Source organism: Leucopleurus acutus (assembly GCF_964270905.1).
Source record: "Leucopleurus acutus genome assembly, chromosome: 10".
In the NCBI taxonomy this organism is placed as follows: domain Eukaryota; kingdom Metazoa; phylum Chordata; class Mammalia; order Artiodactyla; family Delphinidae; genus Leucopleurus; species Leucopleurus acutus.
Window position 1 is genome coordinate 62874048 of NC_139153.1, and position 14496 is coordinate 62888543.

The window sequence follows — 14496 nt, forward strand, 5'->3', positions numbered from 1 at the left end:
ATTGTCGTTTGTTTCTAGGTATTTTTTGATTTCCTCTTTGATTTCTTCAGTGATCACTTCGTTATTAAGTAGATTATTGTTTAGCCTCCATGTGTTTGTATTTTTTTACTGATCTTTTCCTGTAATTGATATCTAGTCTCATAGCTTTGTGGTCAGAAAAGATACTTGATACAATTTCAATTTTCATTAAATTTACGAAAGCTTGATTTGTGAACCAAGATATGATCTTTCCTATAGAATGTTCCATGAGTACTAAAAAAAATGTGTATTCTGTTGTTTTTGGATGGAATGTCCTATAAATATCAACTAAGTCCATCTTGTTTAATATATCATTTAAAACTTTTGTTTCTTTATTTATTTTCATTTTGGAAGATCTGTCCATTGGTGAAAGTGGGGTGTTAAAGTCCCCTACTATGAATGTGTTACTGTCAATTTCCCCTTTTATGGCTGTTAGTATTTGCCTTATGTATTGAGGTGGTACTATGTTGGGTGCATAAATGTTTACAATTGTAATATCTTCCTCTTCGATCGATCCGTTGATCATTATGTAGTGTCCTTCTTTGTCTCTTCTAATAGTCTTTATTTTAATGTCTATTTTGTCTGATATTAGAATTGCTACTCCAGCTTTCTTTTGGTTTCTATTTGCATGGAATATCTTTTTCCATCCCCTCACTTTCAGTCTGTATGTGTCTCTACATCTGAACTGGGTCTCTTGTAGACTGCATATATATGGGTCTTGTTTTTGTATCCATTCAGCCAGTCTGTTTCTTTTGGTGGGAGCATTTAGTCCATTTACATTTAAGGTAATTATCAATATATATGTTCCTATTCCCATTTTCTTATTTGTTTTGGATTTGTTATTGTAGGTCTTTTCCTTCTCTCGTGTTTCTTGCCTAGAGAAGTTCCTTTAGCATTTGTTGAAAAGCTGGTTTGGTGGTGCTGAACTCTTTCAGCTTTTTCTTGTCTGTAAAGCTTTTAATTTCTCTATCACATGAGATCCTTGCTGGATAGAGTAATCTTGGTTGCAGCTTTTTCTCCTTCATCACTTTAAATATGTCCTGCCATTCTTTTCTGGCTTACAGTATTTCTGCTGAAAGATCAGCTGTTAACCTTATGGGGATTACCTTTGTGTTATTTGTTGTTTTTCCCTTGCTGCTTTTAATATGCTTTCTTTGTGTTTAATTTTTGACAGTTTGTTTAGTATGTGTCTTGGTGTGTTTCTCCTTGGATTTTTCCTGTATGGACTCTCTGTGCTTCCTGAACTTGATTAACTCTTTCCTTTCTCATATTAGGGAATTTTTCAATTATAATCTCTTCAAATATTTTCTCAGTCCCTTTATTTTTCTCTTCTTCATCTGGAACCCTATAATTCGAATGTTGGTGCATTTAATTTTGTGCTAGAGGTCTCTGAGACACTCATCAGTTATTTTCATTCTTTTTTCTTTATTCTTCTCTGCAGTAGTTATTTCCACCATTTTATCTTCCAAGTCACTTATCCGTTCTTCTTTCTCAGTTATTCTGCTATTGATCCCATCTAGAGTATTTTTAATTTCATTTATTATGTTGTTCATCATTGCTTGTTTCATCTTTAGTTCTTCTAGGTCCTTGTTAAATGTTTCTGGCATTTTCTTTATTCTGTTTCCAAGATTTTGGATCATCTTTACTATTAGTATTCTGAATTCTTTTTCAGGTAGACTGCCTATTTCCTCTTCATTTCTTACGTCTGGTGGGTTTTTATCTTGCTCCTTCATCTGCTGTGTGTTTTTCTGTCTTCTCATTTTGCTTATCTTACTGTGTTTGGGGTCTCCTTTTTGCAGGCTGCAGGTTCGTAGTTCCCGTTGTTTTTGGTGTCTGTCCCCAGGGTCTAAAATTGGTTCAGTGGGTTGTGTAGGCTTCCTTTTGCAGGGGACTAGTGCATGTGTTCTGGTGGTTGAGGCTGGATCTTGTCTTTCTGGTGGGCAGGTCCATGTCTGGTGGTGTGTTTTGGGGTGTCTGTGGATTTATTATGATTTTAGGCAGCCTCTCTGCTAATGGGTGGGGTTGTGTCCCTGTCTTACTAGTTGTTTGGCATAGGGTGTCCAGCACTGTAGCTTGTTGGTCGTTGAGTGAAGCTGGGTGCTGGTGTTGAGATGGAGATCTCTGGGATACCTTCGCTGTTTGATATTATGTGGATTTGGGAGGTCTCTTGTGGACCTGTGTCCTGAAGTTGGCTCTCCCACCTCAGAGGCACAGCACTGACTCCTTGCTTCAGCACCAAAAGACTTTCATCTACACAGCTCAGAATTAAAGGGAGAATAAGTAGAAAGAAGAAAGAAAGGAAGAAAGAAAGAAAGAGGATAAAATAAAATAAGATAAAATAAAATAGTTATTAAAATAAAAAATAATTAAGAAAAATTATTAAAAAAAACGGATGGATAGAACCCTAGGGCAAATGGTGGAAGTAAATCTATACAGACAAAATCTCACACAGAAGCATACACATACATACTCAAAAAAGGAGGAAAAGGGGAAAATATAATAAATCTTGCTCTCAATGTCCACCTCCTCAATTTGGGATGATTCGTTGTCTATTCATATATTCCACAGATGCAGGGTATATCAAGTTGATTGTGGAGCTTTAATCCGCTGCTCCTGAGGCTGCTGGGAGAGATTTCCCTTTCTCTTCTTTGTTCTCACAGCTCCCGGGGCTCAGCTTTGGATTTGGCCCCGCTTCTGCATGTAGGTCGCTGGAGGATGTCTTTTCTTCGCTCAGATAGGATGGGGTTAAAGGAGCAGCTGCTTCTGGGACTCTGGCTCACTCAGGCTGTGGGGAGGGAGGGGCACGGAGTGCGGGGCGAGCCTGCGGCGGCAGAGGCCAGTGTGACGTTGCACCAGCCTGAGGCGCGCCGTGCGTTCTCCCGGGGAAGTTGTCCCTGGATCCCGGGACCCTGGCAGTGGCGGGCTTCACAGACTCCCCGGAAGGGGGGTGTGGATAGTGACCTGTGCTCGCACATGGGCTTCTTGGTGGCGGCAGCAGCAGCCTTAGCGTCTCATGCCCATCTCTGTGGTACGCGCTATTAGCTGCGGCTCGCGCCTGTCTCTGGAGCTCCTTTAAGCAGCGCTATTAATCCCCTCTCCTCGCGCACCAGGAAACAAAGAGGGAAGAAAAAGTCTCTTGCCTCTTCGGCAGGTCCAGACTTTTCCCCGGACTCCCTCCCAGCCAGCCGTGGTGCACTAATCCCCTGCAGGCTGTGTTCACGCCACCAACACCAGTCCTCTCCCTACACTCCGACCAAAGCCCGAGCCTCAGCTCGCAGCCCCGCCCGCCCCAGCGCGTGAGCAGACAAGCCTCTTTGGCTGGTGAGTGCTGGTCGGCACCGTTCCTCTGTGTGGGAATCTCTCCCCTTTGCCCTCCGCACCCCTGTTGCTGTGCTCTCTACCGCGGCTCCAAAGCTTCCCCCTCCGCGACCTGCAGTCTCCGCCCGAGAAGGAGCTTCCTAGTGTGTGGAAACTTTCCTCCTTCACAGCTCCCTCCCACTGGTGCAGGTCCCGTTCCTATCCTTTTGTCTCTGTTTATTCTTTTTTCTTTTGCCCTACTCAGGTACGTGGGGACTTTCTTGACTTTTGGGAGGTCTTAGGTCTTCTGCCAGCATTCAGTAGGTGCTCCGTAGGAGTTGTTCCATGTGTAGATGTATTTCTGGTGTATCTATGGGGAGGAAGGTGATCTCCGCGTCTTACTCTTCTGCCATCTTCCCCTCCCTGGAATTGTATTTAATACACTGCATTGGCATTACCAGGTATTTGAACATGGTTGAATGAATGCATGTGAGTGACTGAGCTATGTTCACATTTTTATTCTCCACGTTTTGCACAGGTTCTTGAATATATCATATCAGAAACTTTCCAGAAGCATTTGCTGAGTTATTTCCTTTGTCTACACAGATCACACTTGCAACACATGCCTTTGGCTCACCCTTTGGGAGTAGAGCACTGCACCACCACTCAGGATTATCATCAATAATTCAACTTATAGAAAGTTAGGAGCAAGAATGAGAAGACCAAGCTTTATTTTTTTAAAGTACTGGAGTCAAAAACATAAGGACGGAGATAAAAGAACATGTGCACCATTTGTAAAGTCCCATTTTTGTTTGTATATTTGTATAATAAAGGAAACAAATGCATATATGAATATAGACCAATAGTATATATATACACTATAAATAATTTTCACATCCTAATTCCCAAATTCATTTATCTAAAGTAATGTCTAGAAACCAAAATTTACTTAGGAAAATAGAATGCTTTAAATTAAATTTAAATTAAGGCTAAAGAATACTCACAAGATAACTCTAAACCTGAAAAGATACCTCATCATGTAAATAGAGGCTAAGACCACACATTTAAAAAAATGTCAGCAACTGTCTCTCAAATGTGAGTTACAGAAAGTGCACCCACTTGGATATATGCATTTGTTCATCTATAATTCTTAGTAGGTAGAGAGTTGGCTTAGAGTTTACTGCTATTAATGGTGCTTAATATGAGTAATTTCCTCCTTATCCGTAATGAATAAAATTATTTTAAAATGATCAATTAGGTAAAAGTGAATATGTGATGTGTGTGAATTAAGTGTGGTTACATTTTACGCTAGGTGAAATGTTGGAGAATTTTTCTTTATCTTTCTCCATGACAGTCAGATTTCTAGTTAAACTTATAGTTTAGGGACTTCCCTGGTGGTCCAATGGTTAAGATTTCACCTTCCAATGCAAGGGATGGTGGTTTGATCCCTGGTCAAGAAGCTAAGATCCTACATGCCTAGTGGCCAAAAAACCAAAACATAAAACAGAAGCAATATTGTAACAAATTCAATAAAGACTTAAAAAAAAATGATCCACATCAATCAATCAATCAATAAACCTATGGTTTATCTTAAATTTGAAAGGGTTAAACACCATATAGAAAGTTGAAAGAATATAGTATAAAAATATTCAAGTGATAAAATATCAACAGTTAATATACCTAGAGTTAAGTTTAGAAATGAGGTTTAACATATAATATATAAATAATAAAAGTAGTGACAAACAGTCATAAAAGATCTCCCCCCAACTTCCATCAATTAAAAGTTAATTAGGGTCAAAGAACACCAAACATATACCATTTCGTGGTCCTAAAAATTTCTTCAGGAAGTTCACAGGTAATGCTGTATTTTTAATTCATGCTTATGGGATAATGATAATTCAGAGAAAGCATAAAGGAAAACTGAGTAAGAGCCTGTTCACCAAAGTAGCCAGATGGACCATTGTCACAGAACTGACCACGTCTACTAATTGCTTGGCTGCACATAGATACAACTGAAAGGTTCCCAGTTGCTGATAGAGAATTTAGCAAAATGTCAAATATGGTGTCAATAATTTAGGTAAATTACCAGTTCAGTTACAAAAAAATGGGGAATAAACCAGAAAAAATGGGTCATTGGAACAAAAAAATACTTTATATACTTAGCTTCAGTAAAAATTCCCTAAAATGGCAATAGAGATACATTGACAAATTAGACTCTAGTCTCTCTTTTTTTTAGCAACATCTTATATGAACTCAAGTTACTACAAGTACATTTGTCAGATTTTTGAGCAATTGATTTTTTAAATTATTATCGTGATAAACACATGAAAACATGAAACCTATTCCCTTAACAAAATTTTAATGTACAGTATTGTTAACTCTATGCTCATAATTTTACATCAGATATTTAGAACTTTTCATAATGCATGATTGAAACTCTATACCCACTGAAGAGCAACTCCTCATTTTCCCCTTCCACCAGCCCTGGTAATCACTGTTCTACTCTCTGATTTTATGAATTTATTTAAGAAACATCATATAAGTGGAAGCGTGCAGTATTTGTCTTTCTATGACTGAATTATTTCACTTAGCATAATGTCCTCAAAGTTCATCCATGTTGTAGCTTATAGTATATTTAAGGCTGAGTAATATTCCGTTGTATTTATATGCCATATTTTTTTCTACCCTTGGCTATTGAAAATAATACTGCAATAAACATGAGAGTGCAAATATCTCTTCTAGATCTTGTTTTCAATTCTTCTGGATAAATACACAGAATTGGGATTGCTGTATCATATGGCAGTTCTATTTTCAATTATTTGAGGAGCCTCCATACTGTTTTCCATAGCAGCTGCATCATTTTACATTCCTAACAACAGTGTACAAGTGTTCCAATTAATCTACAACCTTGCTGACATCTTTTTTTCCTTTTTTAAAAAGTAATGGCCATTGTATCAGGTATGAGATGATATCTCATTGTGGTTTTGATTTGCATTTCCCTAATGATTAGTGATGTCGACTATTCTTTTTCATACACCTGTTGGCCAGTTATATGTCTTCCTTGGAAAAATGTCTACTCAGGTCCTTTGCCCATTAAAAAAATTATATAGCTACTGAGTTATAGGAGTTCTTTCTATATTTTGTATATTAACCACTTAAAAGATATACAGTTTGCAAATATTTTCTCCCACACTTTAAGACAATCTTTTTGGGGGGAGTTTAGGTTCACAACGAAGTTGAGAGAAAGGTACACAGATTTCCCATATATATCCCTGCCCCCACTCATTCATAACCTCTCCCACTCCTCAAAATGGTATAATTTTACCAAGAATGAATCTACATTGACACATCATAATCACCCAAAGTCCATAGTACATTTTAGAGCTCACTCTTGATATTGTACATTCTGTGGTTTTGACAAGTGTATAATGTATCTATCATTATACTATCATACAGAATATTTTCATTGCCCTAAATATTTTCTATACTCCACCTATTCATCTCTCCTTCCATGCTCCTGGCAACCACTATCTTTTTGCTGTCATCAAAGTTTTACCTTTTCTAGAATGTCATATTATGGAAATCATGATATTTCCAGAATCAAAAAGTATTTAGCCTTCTGGGATTGTCTTCTTTCATAAATATAGTATGCATTTACAATTCCTCCATTTATTTTCATGACTCGATAGCTCCTTTTGTTTTAGTGCTGAATAATATTTCATAGTCCAGATATACCACAGTTTATTTATCCGTTCACCTACTGAAGGACATCTTGGTTGCTCCCAAATTTTGGTAATTATGAATAAAGCTGATATAAGCATTTGTGTGCAAGTTTTTGCATGGGTATAAGTTTTCAGCTCACTTGGGTAAATACCAAGGAGTGCAATTACTGTGTCATATGGTGGGATATTAACCTCTTATAGACATATCATTTGCAAATACTTTTCACATTTAGTAAGTTGCCTTTTCGATTTATCGATGGTTTCCTTTGATGTGCAACAGCTTTTAAGTTCAATTGGGTCACATTTGCTTATTTTTGCTCTTGTTTTCCTTGCCCGAGGAGACATTTCCAAAAAATATTGCTGAGGCTGATGTCAGAGTGAACTGCCCTTGTTTTCTACTAGGATTTTTGTGGTTTCAGGTCTTACATTTAGGTCTTTAATCCATTTGGAGTTTATTTTTTTGTATATAGTGTGAGAAGATGTTCTAATTTCATTCTTTTACATGTAGCTGTCTAGTTTTCCCAACACCACTTATTGAAGAGACAGTCTTTTCCCCATTGTATATTCTTGCCTCCTTTGTTGTAGATTAATTGACCACATGTGCATGGGTTTATTTCTGGGTTCTCTATTTTGTTCCATCGATCTACATATCTGTTTTGTGACAGCACCATACTGTTTTGTACTATAGGTTTTTAGTATAGTCTGAAGGTAGGGAGCATGAAGTTTTGTCCTTTTTTCTCAAGAGTTCTTTAGCTATCTGGGCTTTCTGTGGTTTCATACATACTGGAGTCTGTGTTTGTATTAATTAACTCTCATTGTGGCGGTGGTGGCACACTTATCTACAGAGAGACTTTGTGCTAAATAGGGACAAGGGAGCCATAATCTCTGTTCTCACAGGACTCACGGGCTAGCTGGTGAGACATCACTGGACAAATAATAACAATAAAATGCAGTAGGTGTTGTGACAGACAATCAGCTTGCTGTAGGACTACACATCCCAGTTCCTTGAGAATCACAGCAGATTTCCCAGAGGAAGTGATGTTCAAACTGAGACCCAAAGCAGAAGTGAGAGTTGGCCAAGCAGTTCCAAATCAAGAACACTGTAAGTTCAAAGGCTCAGGGAAAGTGGTGTATTCACAGAAATAGGGAAATCCAACACGTTTGGAGGGCAGAGTTGGAGAGGAAAGTCATAAAAGATGGGGCTAAGTCATGAAGGGCTTTTAAAAATACCAAGGCGTTTGGAATTTGTCCCCACTCCACAACATATAAAGGCAGGCAACAGACAACTCCTGAATTAAATAAAATACTGAGCAAAATGAAGACTGCAGGAATAGGGGAAAGAAGATCCATGTTTTTCTATCAATACAGAGTATTAATTCCAGGTGTTTTAGCAGTGATATGAATTATACTCAATTGATACTTTGTAAAATACTTGTGAGGTCAAAGGTCCAGGACATTCACAGTTTGAAATTTACTGTACCTTTGACAGTTTTACTTATTGTCAGTGACCTCTTGATCAAATGCCATAAAATAAAGTAGATTTGATAATATTATTAAGACATAAAGATGTCAATTGATGTGCAAAAGTGCTTTTAAATCCAGAAGAACGTGGCAAAGTCAGGTTGTACCGGTCCAGGTCTTTTTGTTGCAAGTAAAAGAAAACAACTCTAGCTTATGAACAGAAATAGAAATATGATGTAAGGATGCAGATATGCCTTACAGAGTCCAGAGGCAAGTTTATATCTGGCCCTGGCCACAGGAAGGCCATGTGGTCAGAAAATGGAAAACCATCAGGGTCATCCCTGTGTGTTGTTCTCTTTCCTGTCCTCACTTAACTATTCTCTTTTGCTCTCTCCCCTGGACTGGGTTTCTCAAATCCCCAGTGTGACAGTGGAATGAGTAACTATCTTGTTCTAATGGAAGTGGTGGCAAAGACAAGTCACAACTTCTCCCTTCACACTAAAAATTTCAAGAAGAAAACCTTTGAGTGGCCCCAGAGCAGATGTCCACACTTAGTCTATTCAGTGAGCATCAGAATTACAGGGTTACAGAGTTCACGTCTCCTGGCCATCCAGGCCTATGTATTTGGAGAGCTGGTCCCTTGAAAGGTGTCACTTTGAACTAGGAAGAAACCTCAAAATTCTATACAGCACTAACAAACTAAAGACTTCTATTCTAATAATTGTGTTATTAATTGTATTTAGTAATTTAAAGTGTGCAGCTGTACTGTGTCTATTAACATATTCTGCCTAAGGTATAATACATTTTTAATAATCTTCTTTATGTATTTTATCTGTTGACACAAGAGAAACTATTCTGAGTTAGATAGTGTTGAATGATGCCATTCTGAAGGAGAAGCCAAAGGATATTTTGTGTGAGAACTGTTACACTCAGTGAGGTATTCTATAATCTTTCTGTAAATAAATGTTCTTAATAAAACTTTTTCAATGACACAAATAGCACGATTAAGTCTCCTTTATTATATGACTCATTAGTATGTGAATTTAGGTAACCTAGAGATTGAATCATATCTTGAGCATGCCAATAACATAATATAACTCCCTTAGGGGGCTTTAATGGATTTAGAAAACAGTCTGGTTTACCTTATCATCATGTTAATATAGCACAAAACTTTAATATGCAAAGAGTTAACTTAGAAAATACATCTATAATAAAAGAATCATGGTAAGTACAAAAATAATAATTGTTCAACTTGAAAATATTTTTCACTATTTCACATCTCATTTCTGGGAGATGTCTCAGCAGCAGTACCCATTATTTGGACCTTGAATTGAGGCCCAAAAAACCATGCTTTAAATTACAATGTAATTCAAGATGTCCTTATGTTCTAAGTACTGTTCTTAGCTCCACGTGAACTCCAGTAAGTAATACTTTTGCACAGATGTCAACTCAATGCATGATTCTTTCATTTACGTAGTTCATCTAAGTCTGATGTTGATTAAGACACAACTCATCATTAAGCTCGTCTAAATATACCTATAAATATTTATCATGGCTGAATTCCATTCAGATTTAATCTGGAGGTCCTAAAATGCACATCGCAGCAGAAAATGCAAAGAATGACACTAACTTAGGGTGTGAGATGAAACTTCATCCATATGAATCACTGCAGAAGTCAATAGATGACATGGGTAACAACCTGGAATAGCTTTCCTGTTCCCATCAAAATGTATATCCCTGAAGGTTTAGATTTAATCAGTAATGAGGCAAATCTATGAGTAACACATTCTTAGATGGGGTTTATAGATAAAATTCAGAATTCTGCTTCTTTGGCTAAACAAAAAATAGCTCTTGGGCTTCCCTGGTGGCGCAGTGGTTGAGAGTCCTCCTGCTGATGCAGGGGACACTGGTTCGTACCCCGGTCTGGGAAGATTCATATGCCGCGGAGCGGCTGGCCCCATGAGCCATGGCCGCTGAACCTGCGCGTCCGGAGCCTGTGCTCCGCAACGGGAGAGGCCCCAACAGTGAGAGGCCCGCGTACAGCAAAAAAAAAAAAAAAAAAGTCAAAAAAGTCAAAAAACAGATCTTGTTAAAAAGATTGAATGTTACCTCGTAAAGGTAGCAATTCATGGTTGTTCAAAGTTTTTCCAAACATAAATCTCAAGCCATATCCAATGACATTGCTATTAAAGCTTAGCTAGATCCAAGGAAGATGTATTAAACCAAGAAATGGTGGCATCATTTTAAAAGCTAAATTTGTCCTAGGATCACATAGATAAATTGTTTCTTTCAATATCTGGAGTTGTAGCAGATTTTTTTAAATGAATGCAGATATATTGACATTAAGTGGTGGTTTATTAAATTCCACTCTTGATATTAGATACTTATAGAGGATAGAAAAAAAGTGAGTTGTGCTATTTTACTGTTAGAAGAAACTGTATAGGTCACCCTGTCTGACCTTCCACTCAAGGCAAAAGCTTTAGTACAATAGCCCTGTTACAGTGTATTGTTTAAACATTTGAAGTGTTTCGGAGCTGATGTCATTATTTTAGCCTATTTCATCATTTACAATTCTTAGAAGTTCCTCCCTATTGTAAGCTACAATGTTCTACTTATTGTTTCCACCATTTTGTCCTAATAAAACTTCATAAAACTATCAATTTTGTCCTTGCCTCCCAGATGCTCATAATCTAATTGGATTTTAAGGTTTACTTCAAATGGCAAGTTTCAAAGAAATTGTATCCATATTTTTCAGACCTGATATGGAAACCATTGAAAAGAAAGATAATAATCATTAAATCCATAGAAAATTCAAATCCTTAACTTAATAATTTCTACATTTAACTGAGTTCAAAGCAAAGAAAACATTGTTTTACATATTACATATTTCATTTAGAATGCCAACAAATGCTTTCATAATTGAGTGTTTTTATTTACAAGCTAGGAACCCACATTGGTAAAATATTTTTTCTTATCTTATTAGTTAAATGTATTTATTTATTGATGAATATAAGTTGGACCAAATTCAGAATTAATTTTCAACCTTGCTATGAAGCATAGTAAGAGAACTCAGTCTCAGTAATCTATGAATTTCCATATGTAATTGCAAGGGTTATTTCATTTATGAGATAATTTGGAAGTTATCTTTAATCTTCCTATTTTCTAGAAAAGCAAACCAAGGCCAGGAAAAATAAGCATATTTTATATGCTCACACATCAATTACTTGTAAGGGCAGAAATATAATAACGTCTCCTGTCTTCTAAACAAGTTCTTTTTTTCTTTTTTTCATTGCATGATAAATCCTGAACTTGGAAACTTGCCCAAAGTTACTGATAATACTCACATACCAAAAAATTATTCTACAATAACTATTAAATTATTTTTGCCTCTTTTGATGTGATCTTTAAAGAGGAATCAGTTATGTTAAAAAGTTTTTGAAATTAATTAAATGATAAAAAATCTTTCTGATGTATAATAATATATACAAAACCTTTCATATTTTCAATAAATGTCACATATCTTATTTTTGCAGCCATTATTTTTGTTTTAGTTAGATGAGCCAAGGATGTGAACCTGAATTCTCAGTTTGTTGATATTTTTTTCAACATCAGTGGCTTTACAAATACTAATAGGTAGATGCTATTTTTCATCATATTCCTTGCATTCATTTTTTAAAAAATAAACCAAATGCTTATTAAATTCTTAATAGCCTCACACAGTTTCCATTATCTCCAATTTTTGTTTGAAAATCTGTGTCATTTCTCATGCTTTATCTTAGCTCATCTTTTGAATACACAGCTAGATTCAGAAAATAAATATTATATAAATAGGAGATTAAATATTTTTCTCTCAGAGAAGATGAGGAAAATATCCAGGTGCAATCTCAGTCATGACATCTTTCTGTGTTTATAATTATCTTGCCATTTTACATTTTTATAATTATTCCTTAAGGTTCTCTAAGTTTTAAATTATTTCAAATCTTATAAATTCAAATAAATATTTTAATTAAAAATTAACTGGTGATTTGTGTAACTACACCCACACCGGTATTAAAATTGTTTGAGCCATAACTTAGTTATTTCTACTATCAAAAAATCTGAAATTTTCTTCAACCAATACTTGGCTTTCTTTTAGTCTTATTAAATGCTTCTCAAAGCCTTAGTAAATATTTATTTAGGTCCCAATTTTCTGAAAAGAAAAAAGAATGTTTTCAATAAGTGAAAAAGTCCATAAGCATAATTTAACAAACATAAAAATATCATTAAAATTTTGAAAACAAAGTATAAATATCATAAGTGTATGAGAAAACCCAGGCTACATAAGCTATAATAGATTAACAATAAATACAGATGTGTTATACCAGGCAGCCTGAGCAAGGATTAAAATATGGATAAGAACACAAGTGATAATATTTCTCTCATCTAAAAAACAAACATGAAGCAACCAAAATACCAAAAATCAAGAAATCACTTTTGAGGCTGTTTTGTTCCAAGCACTTACAAACACTTCTTGTTTTTGTTTGTTTGTTTGTTTTTCCCTCTTTAATTGTAAAACTCATTGAAAGAATTGTCTGTATCAAAGTCTCTAATTCTCCTCCCCCTATTTTTTCTTAAATCCACTCTACTCATCCTCCCCCTACCCCATCACTACACAAAAGCATTCTCCATAAAGCCATTAATGGTCCTCATAGTGCTGAATCCCAGGGCACATTTTCACTGCACATCTCCCTTGACTTATCATCAGCATTTGACACAGTAGCTGAGTATTCTCTCTTTAAAACAGGTAAATATCTTGATTCCCTTAGATTTCTTCTTCATTGGTCATTCTTCTCAGTCTCCTCTCATGTTTTATTGTTTTCCTAATGTCTATTGGAGTACTCCACACCTCAGTCCTTGGGTGTTTTCTCTTCTTTATATACATTCACCTACTTAATGATCTCATCCAAGCTCATCACTTTAAATATCAAGTACCTACTGGAATTTCTCAAATATCATATATATATATATATATATGTGTGTGTGTATATATATATATACATATATATATATATATATTCAACCTGGATGTTGCTACCATACTCCACTCTCACATATTTAAGTATCTACTTAGCTTCTCCACTTGGATATCTAATAGACATCTCAAATTCAAATATCCGAAAATAAAGTTTAATATCCTTGAATTTGAAAACTCCCAAATCCAAGCTTCCACTTGCTTAGGACAAAACTTTGGTGACATCCTTGAGTTCTCTCTTTCTTTTTTTAAATCACTTTCCACAATCCATTTGTCAATAAATATTTTTCACTTTGCTTTCAAAATATGTCTGGAGAATGAAACTTCTCACTATTTCCATTTCTCACACCTTGATCCAAGCTACTGTGCTCTCTTCTTGTAATATGGCAGTAGCCTATAAAGTATTTCCCTGCTCCCCACTCTTGGGCCCAGTCTTAGCTCAGCCCAATCTTCCCTAAAAGAAGATTCTAAGAAAAGTATTCAAGCAAATGCAGTTTATTTGGGAGGTGTTCCCCAGAAACACTGTTGAGAAATGGAGAAGTGAGGTGTGAAGGGAAGAAAATTAATTAAACTTATGTCATGAGCAAGATACCACTGGCAGTAATTTGAGCGTAATTAAGAACAGGCCACCATGGTGATGCTGTGAAACACACATCTCAGAGTTATCCCTGCCAAGGAGTGAGAGAGCCTGGGTATTTATCCACCAACAACCATGAGCCATAGCTTGAGAGTGCTTCTGATTTGTGCTCTATGGCACTTTTAATTGGCTGAGTATGTGGGCAGGTTATGTTCTCATATCCTTTAAGAGAGGGCATAGAGAAAGACTTTATGGAAAAAGTCACAGGAATTGGAAGTCAAGCTGGTGAGTTAAGCACTGAGCAGGGAGTGCTGATAAGAGTGGAGTCAATACAGCATTTTATATATGCCCTTACAGGCTAATTTTAAATCCAGCAACAGCGATCCTGTAAAACATAAATCAGATCATTC

General features: G+C 36.2%; 1 protein-coding gene across 1 annotated transcript in view; it reads right to left on the reverse strand.

The window, feature by feature from the left end:
* Positions 1–14496, reverse strand: part of HCRTR2 (hypocretin receptor 2) — a gene marked incomplete at both ends in the record, with an annotated part of 122273 nt that overhangs the window by 68891 nt on the left and 38886 nt on the right. The gene's annotated exons all lie outside the window — the stretch shown is intronic.